General features: G+C 41.9%; 1 protein-coding gene across 8 annotated transcripts in view; it reads left to right on the top strand.

The window, feature by feature from the left end:
• Nucleotides 1–16,550, top strand: part of ncoa3 (nuclear receptor coactivator 3) — a 38,782-nt gene that overhangs the window by 4,303 nt on the left and 17,929 nt on the right. Inside the window, exon 2 of one of the 8 annotated variants that reach the window (XM_042405520.1) lies at nucleotides 6,566–6,687. The exons of the other annotated variants lie outside the window; for them this stretch is intronic. The gene's annotated coding sequence lies outside the window, so the exon portion shown is untranslated. The remainder of the gene's footprint in view (nucleotides 1–6,565; nucleotides 6,688–16,550) is intronic. 8 annotated transcript variants of the gene reach the window in all.

The raw sequence follows: 16,550 nt of genomic DNA, 5'->3' as shown, positions 1-16,550 counted from the left end.
TATCGATCGCGGTGTTTGTTGGTGTTTTCATTATCCGCTAGCTACAAACTTTACGAGATACAGGCTTTCTGATTCGCTGCTGTGCGATAGCCTCGCTGTTAACCCTCAGCACTGCTTATGTGTGAACTCTTTTGTGTTTCAGTAAATAAATGTTAACTTCGTAGCGCCACTAGGCTGTGTTCATTGTCCACAACACAGCTGAATAGCTTTAGGCACTATATTTTTGACCAGACAGTCAGACTTGCCTCTTAGTGTCGGTTCAAGCAGGACTGCAGGAACAATCTGTGTTCACAGCCAGTTACATCACAGTATTTGATACACAAAATTAAAATAAAATGGTTTATTGCTCGTTTGTTACGCTTGCATAGCCTACACCATGAAGGTAGAGGAGGGTTAACTCACTTCAACTCAGTGTACTTTCGTTTTGTTTGTGGAATAGTTTTCTGATTGTTTAACATGGCAAACTAAATACAGCAGTACTTACTAAAAAAGTGTAATTGTAAAATTCTTAAAACGCACAAAAACACAAATGGTAGTTTTTTAAAAGAAGAAAAAAAATGTTTGTGGTTGTTTGAGTTATGTCACCCAGCTACAGATCACAATTAACGACCCTTGTATTCACTAGCACATCACTGACCCTCACTGCTGACAACCAAACTTGAACTGACTAGCTCAGCGTGGCTGTACTTGAGAATCCACAGCATCTGTTATTTATTTGCATGGCTATAGTGAGATTACATATCCCTGATTGTAATGGTGGGTATAATGGCCCATCACACTGTGATAAATGTTGGTTTTCACTGCTAATAAATCATATTTAGCTGCATGTGTATGTGAGCAAGAGACAGACAGACTGGCAGAGGGAGATGGATGTGTTTCGGTGGAGGAGGAGGATTAATGCTCACAGGGTTCAGGTAGAGTCCAGGTGTGCTCTCTCTGTGCAGGAAGAGGTGTATGCTGAGCACTCAAGTCTTTGAGCTGGTAAGAGGACATTCTTGGAGAGCGTGCTCATGTGTAGGCAGACTGTGAGGAGGCAGGTTAGTCATTCCACTGAAACCGTTGAGGTCTAGGTGTGCTGTCGCTGTCTTCGCCCGGGGCCATCCGTGCCAATACTTGCAGGCATTTACACTTCAGTGCTTATTTGCACGTGAGAGTCTCTGAAACAGGTAGGTATTATCTACAGATGGGTGACAAATTAAAGGAAAAACCAACATAAAGTGTCTTAAGCTGGGCTCAGACTACAGGAGTTGTAAAATTCTAACCAATTTTGAAATTGGGTTGCATCACACATAAAAAGAGAAACTATACAGATTTCCTTATCTTCAATCTCAAACTTGCACACACTACGAGATTTGACAATAATGACGCATCACACACTACAGGATATTATTAAGATTGTTGCGCCAGAGGGAGTAATGCGCCACCTCATGTGATCTCACGTGATCTCATGGGGAAGCTGATGTAAACAAATGCTTTGCAGTGAGAAAAAGCAAAATCAGAAGACTAAACAAGTCTGGATGAAAAAAAATGGTTGGGGACACGCGGTTAACACGGGTTGTCTGTTCTTCAGCGAGGACTGGAGGTGAGATTTTAACTGTCAGTTTTAATATCTGTCAACATTAGTATGCTAGCTAATGTTAGCCACAAGGACTAGAATGTTTACCGTTACTTGGCAACACCGTCAGCTCTCTCTCATTGGCTATTGTGGTCCCGCTCATTTGGTGTTTTGATGATGGTGTTGGAGAGCGCTGTCCAACATGTCGGTCCTAAATCTCCCAAAGGTGTTCAGTTGGGTTGAGATCTGTTGACTGTGAAGGCCATAGCATATGATTCACATTATTTTCACACTCATCAAACCATTCAGTGATTCCTCATGCCTTGTGAATTGGGACATTGTCATCTTGGAAGAAACCAGTTCCATCAGGATAGAAATGTTTCATCATAGTAAAAAGGTGATGACTCAGAACAACTTTGTGTTGATTTGCAGTGATCCTTCCCTCTAAAGGGACAAGTGGACCCAAACCATGCCAGCAAAATGCCCCCCACATCATAACAGAGCCAGCGGATTCCCTCACTGTAGGGGTCAAGTATTCAGACTTGTACCGTTCTCTTGGTGTACGCCACACATGCACTCGCCCACTTGTTGAGAATATGGTGAAAGATGACTCATCTGACCATATCACTTTTTTCACATCTCTGTAGACCAGGACCTTTCGTTTTTGCACCACTGAACTTTCAAATGTGCATTCATCTTTGTAATGAGGGGTTTATGCGCCACCACCCTACTATAATATCCTTCTCTATGTAATTGACTGTTCTTGCCGACAGTCACGTCCTGCATTGACATTCCCAGTCACCTGAGGAAGAGTTGCTCTTGTTTTTCTTTACATATCACACTTATGCACAAGCGTCATGGTCATCAAATGTGAGCTGATGACCACAATTTCTGACCCTATTTAGAGTTTGGTCACTGTTCGTATTGAAACACTAACCAGTTAAACAGTCTTTATGACTGAAGCTCCTGCCATTGGTGCTCCAACAATCAACCCTCTTCCCAAGTCACTTAAATCTTTTCCTTTTGCACATCTTGATACATAATCAGAATAAACTAGGCCTGCTCAGCATTTTTATACATGCCACAGAGCAGGATTGAATGTTAATTGCTTAATTGTACCATGCAGTGCACCTGTGTGGAAGCATCTGCATTGATTGTGTTTCTCCACTCATTTAATTTGTCTCCCGCCTGTAATTCCATGATATTGCTAGGTTGTCACCTACTGATGAATGCTTCTCCTCTATATAAACTCATGCAGGCCGGTCATTAAAAAAGGCTCCAATATCTCAATAATGCGGCCATTTGAATGGTGTGTAGCTGGGAATGAACAAGTGAGAATGGTGCCGCTGGCAGTTCTCCACCGTCAGATGAGCCAACATGTCTTTATTTTGAGTCTGATGGAATGCCATTACTCAAGCCCACGTATGTGGTATTTTTGTAAGTGGTAGAATGACCACTGTGGGAACCTGTCCAATGAACTGCTTCTGCTCATATTCTTGGCAAATGGAGCCCCCTGTCCCCCATTCTCCGTCCCTTTATCTACCACTTTCTTTCTCCCTCACACTGGGTGTCAGGCTGCGTTAACAATGAATCAATCTTTGGGGGGATTCTTTGACTGCAGATGGGGTGAAGAAGGGACTGGGATGCGTGGCTTTCGCTCTTTGTCTGTCGGCCCCTGCGCTCTCAATAATTCATTAACTTATCACTTTTTCTCATGGGACTGGGAGAAGTCCCTCTGTGGTGGCAGATTCTGTGGTTACATGAGGTCACCAGATTGATGCTCAAATTTAGTAACTGATATTTAGCTAATAGGGATATACGGTCCTTTTTGATGTTGGATATTTAAGAGTCCTGTCAACAGTACAATAAAAATGTGAACAATTTTAGGGAGATAGTTACTAATCAGACTTTGTGAACAAATAAATAATTGGGCAGATAATAAATCTGCGTGAAAATACACTAGATTTGCTTGTTCTAATTCATTCAGAGGCATCTGTAGCTATAGAGTTGGGTAATGTTGGGACTTTGTTGATTATGATTTTGGAAATTGATTCCTATTCTGCCACTGATGGCTTACTCTGGTCTGCTGTATTGTAAAACATACATATGTGCAGTATAGATGGAAGCACAGCAGATTCATATTGCACTTTCTGGAGTCAGTATGCTGAATTAAAATGAATGTTTCTTTATGAAGTTGGTATAAAATGATATATGTGTTCAACATTCAATGTTTTAAACACTTAAAAAAACTTTAGAATGAACATTTTATATTGCTTTTTATTTTGCTAAATGATCTCCTCTTGGTGGTTTTGGGTAAATATTTCTACTGTATGGCTGCATTAGCTTCTAAATACTGTCTGGTATCAGAGAGAGGCAGAAAAAATGAGTGGAGAGCTTGCCACTTTTGTATGGCAGAGGCACTTTTTGATAACGGTCTCTAATCTGTCTTTGTCAAGCTGCATTTTTGCATCACTGATGTCTGAATAGATGGCATTCTTTTGGACTTTCGTCAGTCTGTGTGCCTTTAGAGAGGCAGAGATAATAAGTTTCGTTTCGAGTAACTGCCAATCGGTCATGTGGTATGTGTTCAATTTAAGATTAATAGCTGTATAGATGAGCAGAGGCTCTGAGAGGACTCTTGATGACACACAGAGCTGAAAGCAAAGCCTGATTGTTTCCCCTAATTGAAATATGACTCCTTGGTCCTAGTAGCTTTTTGTTAGGCGGCAGTACAGGGAGTGCTGAGTTAGTCAAGGAAAACAACAGAGTTGCTGTCTCTGACTGATAATTTGCACCAAGTACCTGTCATTCAGGGAAAAGGTGCATCTTTAAAATTTCTGTAGTCGTTTTGTCATTGATATTAATGGGATTTACCTCGGGTTAGATTATTTAGAAGTTGTTTAGGATTCCCTGAAACTTAACTCCGTACCAGGTAGACTCTGACTTGTAATTGGAGGCTGTTACGACAAAGGTTTAAGAATACAAACATTTCCTGTAGTCACTTCAAGCTGTGTAAAACATCCTGTATAGTCCCCACATCTCAAGGTCTCATGCAATGACGGTGATCTGTTTTTGTGATTGTTAAAGTGTGCATTACACACACTGGTGTGTGTTCAGTAGTACTCAACAGGTAGGTTTGCTTTTTCTGCCTACCTCTGTAGAGCTAAATATAGAAAAAAACTCTGCTCAACAAGACAGGCGTGTTTCCACTGCTGAAATATTTACAGCTACTTCGCCCAAACAAGTGAGAGTGAGAGTATGAGATGAGAGCTGCTGAAACCGGATTGTTATTCACTATTCAGAAAAAGCCAGACAGCAAGTCCCAAGTCAAGCGGTGCAGTTTGCACTCTGACTCTATTTGAAGTCACATCTCATTCATCCCCTCGGTCCCCTCTTCTTCAACTCTGAGGTAATATCCAAGTGTTACGCTAGCTGAGCCATATGTGAGCCATGCACACTTCTAAAAGCCTAACGGGCAGCCTGAAGCAATCATTGCACCCAATTCCAGTTTATAACCAGCAAGGATTTGGAACAGTTCACCCTCTGTAGTCCTCGTTGATTGGACGAAGGCAAGAGTTTATTAGGGAAGGGGGTGCCAAGAGCTTTGTCCCCCCTCCTCTCCTTGCCCTTCCTCTTTAACTTCAACTCCCCCTTTAACTTTCTCTCCCCCAGCTGAAGAATGCTCGTAAAACGGGTTCACCTGAACAAGCCAGTGGGAGGGTAGCTCCCTGGCCTAGTTTTGTTACCATTGTAAAATGTTAGCAAGACCTTGTTTGTGTTTTGTTTAGGGCCCCCTTTTATAAAAAATGCTATGGGGGAGAGACAGCAAGGGTGAAAAAAAGTTTGGTTTGTGAGATAACTGCTACCAGATGCTCTCTTTCTGTCTGTTAGGCAGCGTAAAGAGAGGGAGAAAGAGGCTAGTGAAGAGAAGAAGAGAAAAAGAGACACTGTCATTTCTGGATGAACTTCTCAACTGCTACATGGACACACTCCATCTTCTCCCTGCCTGAAATTTTCCTGTCCTCATTAGTGTCATACGGTATACAGATATTAGAAAGACACTGCAATACCGTGACATTAAAAACGGTACTTTACCCCAATTTTATTAGTAACTTTACTTTCAAAATGACAGTGTTTTAATAAGAGCTGTGTTTCCTATGAGTTGTGTCAATGTGCGACAGCGAGGCAGTGTGTGTGTGTGTGTGTGCAGTACTCTGCTTCCACTCCCTGCAGGCATAGTGGGCGTGCCAGCCGGGTTTTTTTTTTCTGTTTTTTTTTTTTTTTTCCTCTCTCATATGCACGCTGCAGCTTTCATGGTGACAGAACAAGAGGCATGGCTACAAGTACAAGTGCTCTTGCCTACCGTCCACGGCTTGTTGACAAAGCAGACGCACAGAGCGAAATAAGGCATTGTTTTGCTTACATAACTGACAGTGACAGAAACCCATGTAGACAAAGGGAGCCAACACGTACATCTCGCCGACAGACATGCCAACCTGTTCAAGGAATTCAAAGAGCGACAGGTTAGCAAATCTGATAGATAACATAATTACATGCCCTCAAATGTAAGTCAAACGATTGTGATTTATTTTGTGACAAGCAAACTTTTTTCCACCGTCGGAGTTCGACTGTTTAATTTGGCGTTAGCTTTTTAGCTGACTTACCAATGTGGCAATGTGGCAACATTTTAATATGTGAACACTTGCACTGGTAATGTTTACTTTACCATAACTCGCAAGCTGCTACAAATCAGTTTTATTCCATTACTTTTCTTGATGTTTTAGGTTTTTGCTGTGGTATTATTTCAGCATCGCTATCAAGATATTTAGGCAGGTATCAATCAAAGTCATAATTTTGGTATCGTGACAACACTAGTGCTCATGTGTACTCTGCCTCGCACAGGCAGCCCCCAGTACTCCATCCCCCTTTTAAATTCAACAGTGGTGGTTGGTTGCACTTATTTCCTTTTTGTTAACATTGTGTACCTCTTTCTCTCTGTACATGTCCAAGATGAAACAGTTTGATACTGGAATTATGTGGCATAGTGGTGTGGTTTCTGGGCCTGTCTGGATTGCGAGGCAGCTGGGACTGGCACGATCCTCCAGTCGCAAGTTGTAAGAAGATCCGTGCACGTAAGTGACCACGCAAGCAGGGACTGTAAGGGCACTGAGTGTCTCCCATCTCTTAGTTCACCTGCAATTAAAAAGCTCCTTTCATTTAAGCAAATTACCACAAGTTGCAGTCAGCGTGGAGACATTTGCTCACAGCACTGTGCGAGACAGCATTTTGATTTTCCACAAGTGCGATTTCTCCTTTATTGCTGCCTTCAGTTCAAAGGGGAGTCAAGCCATGAATGACAGAATTCCACGCCATCGTTAACGGCTCCAGACTTACTACAGCATGTCAACACTGGCAAGGCATGTGTCAGATGATTTATTATTATCCTTTTTTCTACAACCCTCGTATTTCTTAATTGGGCTGATTTTTTTTTTTTCTTTCCCCCTCTCCTTTCTGTATAAAGTGGAAAATGTTCCTTTCACCATTACTGCTCTTCACTCTGCCTGGTGACGTCACCCCTGTTTATGTGGCTTGTCGTTAAGGCAACACTCCAATCAAAAGGTTGCTGCTCCGGAGCTTACCGTTGTCCCCAGAATAGCCGAGCCAACACTTGCCTCCTGACATTGCCACATCACTCCGAACTTTGCACAAGTTTATATATCAAACAACACACATGAAATATTGAGAGTTGCCCATTTGTCCGATCTAGTATGTTGTACGGAGGTGGCTCTACTTTTGGCAACTCATCACCGTGTTTCCATACGGTTTCTCATGGTGCTCATATATGCTTATCTGATTGCAGCTATACTTGAACACATGATTCTACATGACCACGGCTTCACTATAATAGCAGTAAAGATCCCCGTTCAATTAGCAGTAATCTAACAGTCTGATATCGTCCTGTTCCATGTGGCAACCCTTGACGTTGTATGAATGCAAAACATCATTGAAAGTAATTTATGAGTGTGGTTTAAAGTAGAGGTGGCAGAGTTTTGACTGTTGTGGGCCAGAGACTCAGTCGGAGGGGGAGGGGGAGGGGGTGGGAGGAAGGTGGGGGTGGGGGGGGCAGGGCAGTATGTATGTGTGTATTGGCACAACGTGGATGAAGTCAAGTCGTAAAGTTCAGTAAGCCACAATAAATTTCCTTTGACAGACAAGCAAGGATAGTAATCACAAGTAGTGTAACGATACAGTGTGTACAGGGTTCAGTTTGATGCTTGACTGTTTTTTTTTTTTAACAATGTTTGAATAAAAACAGACTTACTCTTTTGTCTTGTTTGTTTTTTTTTATAAAAATAGGATCAGTGCTTGTTCTAGTGCGTGTTTCATAGTCACAAGTTTTGGATGTCCAGTCGTGAGTACTAGCTGGTCAGTGAAGATATGTGTATTTGCTTCAAAGATAAGCAGGATATAGCTCCCATGTAAAAGTTGTTTTTCATCTACACAATCATCAGCAAGAAGTCTATCATCATGGTAAATTTCACACATTAGTTTGCATGTAGATAAGATAGACTCTGAGGAGACCATTGTAATCATTTTGCCTTGGTAGATGCAGGTTTTGTGTAAATATGGAGCTGTGAAATCTTGTGACATGCTGTATCTCCTGTATTTTCCTTGTCCTGCAGATGTGGTTGTGTAAAAGATCTTGATCTCATGGATTCAGTTTAAACGAATCAAATGATGTGATGTAATTTTACTACAGATACTCGATGGAAAATGTGTTCATTGTTCCAAAGCAGAGCTAGAAACATGTGCCAACATGCTGCTCTTAAGCTTTTATACTTGGCAATGGACGCGTCTAACAGGGACCAGTTCTGAGTTCTCCTGACTGGGAGATAAGAGAGCTGCAGTCAAAAGTTCTACAACTGCTGTACAGTTAATGGTGTAGTAATTAGATTAACACGATCCACAACTAGAGCCCCTTTCACACATACACTGCAACCCTGAAGTTATCCTGACATTACCCGGAGGAACTGTATGTGAGAACGCAAATGTCCGAATCAGTCGGACCGGACATTAAACAGACTTTACCCCTCCAGCTCCTTAGTACAAAGTCTGCGTAAATGTCCAGTTTAGCCCATGTGTGAATACAGCAGTGAATTCTCAGCAGAATTGTTTTGACTGGGCCTGAACACTTCACTTTGGAGCTAGCACTAATGCGGGAAAGGACTTCCTGTGATTTCTCGTAAAACAAAAGCCGTTTCATTTCTGTTGAAAAGCTCAAAAACACCGTATTACAACCACAGCGTACTTGTTGTGTTATGTCCCACCTCCTACACGCGTTACCCAGGTGCCACCCCTCGCCTAAACTAAACAGAGTATTTCCAGTAGGTGAGGACGCGTCTGACATGGACAATCTCTCGTTGTGTGCTACACGTGTGAAAGAGCAGCTCTGGACAATATCCGGAACCTGATTCTCCGGACAGTGTCTGGAGTTCATATGAGAAAACAGCTTAAGTTTGATTACATGCAGCATGATGCTTTGTGGTTAGTTCATGTTCAGGTTCAATATAACAGATTTTCACCCCAAATTTGAGCAATAATGGTAATATATCATTATATCAGTTCTGCACAAAATCCAGAAGAAACTGATGTCCTTCAAAGCCCAAGAACAGCTCAGCAGGAGTTTTCCATTCGGTCGCTGGTCGGGATGGGCATCATTACCAGTGCTGCTTATCCATATTGATATTTATTGGTGTTCTTACTGCTACTTCTCCATGTTTTTTATTTAATAAAAGATTATGTTCTGAAAGCAGATAACAGTTGTTTTTTCTTTTGGCAGAAACAGTACAATACATGTCTGGAAGGGTTTGTTGTTGCCTCACTGCAAATAAATGAAATCTTAATAAGACTATAGAGGAGCTATAGTCACTAGGATTCTAATAACAGCAGATACAAAACATTGACAGGCCTCCAGATGGCAGCCATTTAGATGTGTTTTGTGACTATGTGAGGTCCAAACACCAAGTTCGACTAACTGTGACATAGCTTAACCTCAACCAAATCGTTGGTCTGTGGAGAATTTCAGATTTGACAAGTTTCAACCCATGGCAACTCACAAGCTCCTTCACAGAGACATAACTTTATGAATGTATCAAGAGTATTCTGGCTTTTGTTCGTTGTGTTTAGGGCTGAACTATTAACTGAAATTTTATCAAAATCGCAGGAGGCACAATGTTTATTAAAGGCAAAATGTGTGTCAAAGTACTATTTTAAATTAAATATTTTTGTGCTGCAGAGATGTTCTGACCTACACACCATATTCTTACAGACAAAACATCAGGTCCTCGCAAAAAAACACACCATAATCATTTTAATACGTTTTTCAATGAAAATTAGAACAATTGTATAAAAATAATCTTTCCCTCTAATATCGCAAATCATATCGTATTTGCAACATCAGTGGAAATAACGGGCAATTAGATCTTTTTTCAAAATCATTCAGCACTAGCTCCGTTGTGTCTGACGGTTTGAAAGCCTTTCTTGAACACATCAAGTTTGATTTCATTTATAGCTGTGTGTGTGTCTGCCTGAATGCTGGAACGTTGACCCTGAAATTTCTTTGGTGTGTTTAAAAAAAAAAAAAAAAAAAAAAACAACTATATGAAGGCAGTTTGAAGCAGAGACCATCACGTGTCAGCTAGATCAGCGTGTGTGTCGTCCTTCGCCTGCTCCCTTACAGTGTCAGGGACTTGATTAGCAGTGCAGGCTTAATCACTCAGCAGATGGGAACAGAGTGCAGTGTCACCAAGACAAAAACAAACCCACAGTTGGATTATGGCTCAGCGTGTGTGTGTGTGTGTGTGTGTGTGTGTGTGTGTGTGTGTGTGTTCATGTCCTGTCAGACTGAGTAACTTTGAACTGAATTAAAATCTTAAACAGATTCATGAGTGTTGTGATACAAATTTCTTTTTTCCCCATTTTTTTTCACATTTGCTGTATTTCAACTCTTGGTCCTTGTTACCCCGGTATCCAGCTTCTTAAACACACTTTTCAGTGTTTCCTCTGCGATTGTTTTGTAGCAGCGGTGGCAGGGAGTCATTTTTGTTATTTGCTCCACGTCCATCCCTGTTGGTCTTAGTTTTGGGTTCTAGCGCTCTGAGCAGTTGCAGCACTGATATTTTTAATATTTGGTTACTTGATCATGATTAAAGGGCTACTTCTAACCACCAGGCCTTATGCTTTTTGTGTTTGTTTTGTTTTGTTATCTAGATTATAATGTTCCGTTTCCCAACAGTAATGTTCTTACTGGTCCACCACTCCTGAATGAATATAGAGGAAACACTGCTTTTAATAGAGTTATCCTGGATCTAGGAAGCATGTGGTGTGCAGTAGTAGCACAAGGGACATGAAGACAGAAAACCAAAGACGAGAGCGGTAGACCTTGTCAAGTGTACGGTTTGTATAATCCATCATTCTGTGGGATGTTGCGCAGCGCTTATATGTCAGATTGTAAAAGGATCCTCATGTGATTCTCCAGTTTTTAGGTAATTTGTGTTATTTTGTTGTTGTTGTTTTTAACTCTGCCAATGTTAGAAGTTCATCACCCAGGGAGATAAAAGAAAGTAAATATTGATAGTCTTTTAATAACGCATCCCTGTGAGGATTTAAAACCCCCAGTTCTTCTTCTCTGCTCTCCGTTACCCCTCGTACCTCATTTCTGGAATCTTTTTCACCTAGGCTCTGTCAACACATGAAACTGGCCAGTTGAAAGAAAGGAAAGGGAGATGGGAGGGGGGAGCAGTTGTGAAACTGGCGTCAGACCATCTTTTGAGAGGAATTCTTTGCAGGGGTCAGAGTTCAGGCGCTGCAGTGTGGCGCTGTGATTGGCTGAGGAAAGGTGAAATGAAAACCACAGTAAACTTTTGACCCCGGCGCAGGAGCTCTGCAGGAACGCCCAGCCCCAGCTCTGGCGTGGTGGAACAGAGCCCGCTCTCTTCCTGTGTTTACTCCACCAATCCAACAGGGACGGTGGGGAGAGGAGGAGGAGGAGGAGGAGAAGGAGGAGGGGAGGGCGGGAGGGAGGGAGGGAGGGGGAGGGAGCGCGGAGAGGGAGGAGAGAAAGACACAAGAGCGAGCGAGCGAGAGGGAGGGAGGGAGGAAGCGAAGAGAGAATCGTCAGTGCTGCGCTGCGGTCTGAAAATGAATATCTGCTTTTTTCCTGAGTGGCACAGTTGAAACGTGTACACAAACACACACACACACACACACACACACACACAGCTTCTGTAAAGCAAAGTTGAAACCAAGCACAGTCTTTTTGTATCGACATGAGGTCATTTAAAAATACTGCCAGAAGTAATTATAATGGCTGACATGTCTTCACACTGAATTATCTATGGATACATGAGATTTGTCCTCTCGCTGCATCTACATCAGTTACCAGTGAAGATGTATATATGTGTGTGTGTGTGTGTGTGTGTGTGTTATCGGACCGGGCAGAATGGAGGCTGATCAGGCCCCGGCGCTCTGGCTCCCCAGATAAAAGGCTGTTTAGCCATTGATTAATGAACTAATTTCCATAATATTAGCCTTGTGTGATCACAGCCGCCCGCATTTTGTTTGGTCACTGTGGTTTCCACTGAACAATGCCGTGTCCTCGTTCTTATCACCTTGCTATATACACCAACATGTCAAGCTTGTAGAAAATGAAGGGATTGTTAGAGCGCTACAGTGGTGCTATGCGATGAGCTAGCCGGTTGAATCTGCGCTCACGCGGGTCCTTTCCTGTTCCTTTTTTGCTCTTTGTCCGTATTAATGATGGATAGTTGTAGGAGATGCATGTGTGATACACACACACACACACACACACACACAGTGGAAACTGCCATCTCTTTGTTTCCACCTTCATTTATTTTCCCTGGTTTTTCTACACGTTGCAGTTTGTGTGAGAAAAATGGGGAGATGCACACACAGCCCGCCTGAGCTCTGTGTGTGTTGTGCGAGCCGGGCGAGGGTGGGGGATGTTTTTTCTAGGGGAAAAACACTCCTATGAAGGCAGTTTTCCTCTGCTTTGAAATACCTTCTCTCCCTCACCACCTTCATCTGTGGACATCATGTACACTACGAGTGTGAGGGGAAAGCTACCAGGACAAATAGCAGTTTTGTGTTTTTTTTAGACATTGAATGTTATTCATGTGCCCTTATGAATTTCTTTTTATGAGGAAATTTCTAATATAATGTACGTCAACAGTGTGTTTTCTCGCAGTCACCGTAAATGAGTTGCAGATGGGTTAAGAAGGGTTTAATTTATTGATAATTCAGCCCACATTTATTTTCAAGTGCAAAATTTATGCTTGACGTAGATTATCCGATTTGGGAACTGTGCAAATATATAAAGCATAGCTGACCTTTTTAGACATTTGTATTTTTTTTTCCCACCTTTAAGGCTTGGTTTGGAAAATCAAATTCAACCTTCAAGTTGGATTCCTTTAAAGTCTGAGGCTTCATTTTCTTACCGATGCTTTTCAGGAATGCATCTCCAACTCCAATAAGCTCCTGTAAGGGTGCGTTTCTGTCAGTTTTCCACCTCTCTCTCACATTTGCGTCACCGCCGTGGTTTTTGAAAGGTGTGCTTTATTCCAGTGTGAACAGGTCTTTGTACGACTTTAATATTAACTCTAAATTGGCGCATTTTGTCACGCTTGTTGTGGCTTATCTGAGTGAGTGACTTTGATAAACAGAAAGGAAACAGATTTAGCTTTGTATTTGTTTTATTTTTGGCAGTGTCCGCTCACAAACCCAGATCATGAGCATCGCTTTGAATGGATCTTCACATCAAAAGTACGCAGAGGAATAAAGAGACGGGGACATCTTGCTCCACCACCAGCCACACTACAGACAAAGAAAAGGACTTTGCTTCCAGTCTGGTTTTTTGAGTCTTGCTGGAATTTCACAGCTGCCTCTGCACTTAAATGGAGGCTTTCTCTGAACAATTTACAGCTTCACTTTTTCAAAATCCGCACTTGTACACACATGCTTGACATATGTCCTCCTCATCCCCGTCCGTGAATCTCATTGTGTGGCGGCACTCTCCATCTTGCCATCAAACCCTCTGGCTCTAGTTTAGTCCCACTATGTTTCATTAAAATCATGTGTAATGTTGGCTCGAAAAAACGGCTAATAAGCAATATCCACCGACGTCAGGGGTACATTCGACTTTTGTGAATGTTCGCCTCTGGAAGTTATCTTCTCTCAAAAGTTACAGCGGGGAATCCCCGAAATGTCGGGATGACAGATCGTTGCTAAACAAAGTGACATTCAGTTCTAAATTTTATGAAGCAAGAGGCAGTAATGTCGTCTCTTGTTTCCTTGTTTTTCCTGCCATGTAGCGAGGGTCACTGTAGCAGCGCTCCATGCTTTCATTCATTCAAACAAAGTCAAGTTTGTTATGGCAACTTTGCTTTTCATATGACGGCCTTTCCATTTCAACTTAATTTGATTCCTTGTCCTTGATCCCTCGCTGAGGAACAGAAGGTCGTCCTTTTGGTTTGTCACATATCTCATCAGTAGATGGCTCACTGAACTGAGGACATCGAGGGACAACAACGGCTCTCATGCAAGAATATTTTTGTATTCTTACCCTAAACTTAATTTGCTTAACTTTTTTTTTTTCTGTGAATCTTTCTTATGAGTTTTCAAGTCATATTCACCAAACCCTCTCAACTGCACAGACTTCGTCGTAAATCACTCGTTCTCACCATAACGAATGCCACCGTTTCATGAGGTCATTGTTAGCATGCCTGGCTAACTACCTTACCGTTTACCCTACTAACCTACTGCACTTCCAAGGCCAAATATCCAAAAAGGTCCAGCATGCATTTAGAAAATTGCATCAAGTGGCACGTGAGTGGAGAGAATTTCCTCTACAGACTTTGGTGAAGAGCGGTATGACGAGGCTGAAAGCTGAATTTTTAGATGCATGTCTCAGCTGTACATTACTGCCAATTAAGTCACATTAAGTTTGATTGAGTCGGATTAGTTAACGAGTAGCTAACGAGTTCCACAAGGTGCAACTTATCATTGTGGACAATATTTTATTTATCGCAAAATTATAACAGTCGGGTCATAATAGACGAGACATTCCAGTCTGTTACACATCAAACCAGTTATAAATGAGCTCACCTGTAGCTCATGTTACCTTATGGGCTCCTATGAGTGCTAAGTTAGCCAAAAACATTTCAGTTCTCCAATTTTACCCAACAGAACCTGTGCAAAGCTGCTGAAATTAAGGCTTAAATACTAAAATACACCTGAAAACTCAAGTTGTTTGTTGTTGAAGGAAGTAAAAATTACACATTTGATCCAAAAAGTATACTTCAAACATCTGGATATTATAAAATATTTCAATTTGTATTCTTTTTTTTAATTTTTTGTTATTGAATTGTTATTTGTGACTGCAGGCAGCAAGGATGCAGAAGATGGTTTTTAAAAAGACTATGTTGAGACTGGAGTTGGTGTGAGCTCCAGTTGCACCAAACCCAGTGTATAGCTGGTTGACTGCTTGGCAGGAGGTGGGAAAGTCCTTTGAAGAAAAACAGGAAGTCATTCTGTCCTTTTGTTTCCTTTTTTGCACTTGATGTCCTAAACTCTAGAGGACACCTTTTGTTGCTTTATTACCTCGCCTCTGTGGTGTGTCTCTGTGTGTTTGTGTGTGTATGTGTTTAATGACACTAAATGCTTCTAGTAGCCTATATCTGCCATGATTTAAAAAGGACACAAAATAATAATGTCTTTATTGTCGTCTTTTTTTCTTTTTCTCAGGCTTGGAGCTGTTTAACTCTCTCTTTGGGTACATGTGTGTTGTTGTTTTTTTTGTGTGTGTGGGGATTGTAATTGTGTGTATGTGTGCCCCAGTTTGTCCGATCTTTGTTTTGGGTGGGCCAGTCATACCAGTCATTAGTCCCTTTCACACATGCGCTGCAACCCTGAACTTATCTACACATTACCTGGAAGAGCTGTATGTGAGAACGCAAATGTCTGAATCAGTTAGACCGGACATTAAACGGACTTTACCCTGCCAGCTCCTTAGTACAAAGTCTGTATGGTGTCCGATTGAGCCCGTGTGGGAATACAGCAGGTCATTGTCCGGAGAATTCACAGCAAGCGATTTGGTGTGTTGAAGACATTTCTATCATGCAACTGGTGCATAACCGGTAGAATACAAACATCCAAGCATGAAGTAGAAGGGTATTTTACACAAAGACGCCAAAAAAAAAAAGTCTAACTGGAGAGATGATGAGACTCAGTTGTTTGTTGCTGTAAAAAAAAAAAAAAAAAAAACCCACTGTGATTTCTGCAGCATAGTTTTTACATCATGTCCTGCCTCCTGCACGCTCTACCCAGACGCCACCCCTCGCCTAAACCAAACTGAGTATTTCCAGTAGGTGAGAACTCGTCTGACACGGACAATCTCCTTATGTGTGAAAGGGCAACTCAAGAGAGCATCTGGACCTGATTCTCCAGACATTGTCCAGAGTTCATATGAGAAAACGGCTATTGTCTCAGGAAGCTCAGATTGCAGGCTTTATTTCAGGCTGAGCAGGAATGTCCTCCTCACTATTCTGGTCCCGACTGACTGACTGACACTGCTGCTGTTCTGGCCTTTAGCCAAGCGGCTGTGTATCGAAATATGTGTTTTTATAATACTGGCTGCAAGTCTACAAGGGTGATGGGCTCTCTAGCTTTTACCTGGTAGGCACACAGGAAAAAAACAGCACGAGTTGCTATCGTGTTGAAAGCAGAGTTGTTTTATTCTGATTACAAAAAGACCACCGAATCATCATAGCTAGCTAGTCAGTTAGTTCCATTAACTAACAACGGGTGTCTTGCATGTTTGTATTACTCCCTTAATCACTTAATTAGCCAAGTACAAATGGAGTCAGCTGGTGGCTTTGAGGTGTCCAACGCTTGTGAGATAATCACGCCACCGTTAATG

This window comes from Thunnus maccoyii, chromosome 3, assembly GCF_910596095.1.
Source record: "Thunnus maccoyii chromosome 3, fThuMac1.1, whole genome shotgun sequence".
Classification (NCBI taxonomy): domain Eukaryota; kingdom Metazoa; phylum Chordata; class Actinopteri; order Scombriformes; family Scombridae; genus Thunnus; species Thunnus maccoyii.
The sequence above is the reverse complement of the archived record's forward strand: the minus strand, read 5'-3'. Positions and strand labels throughout refer to the sequence as shown.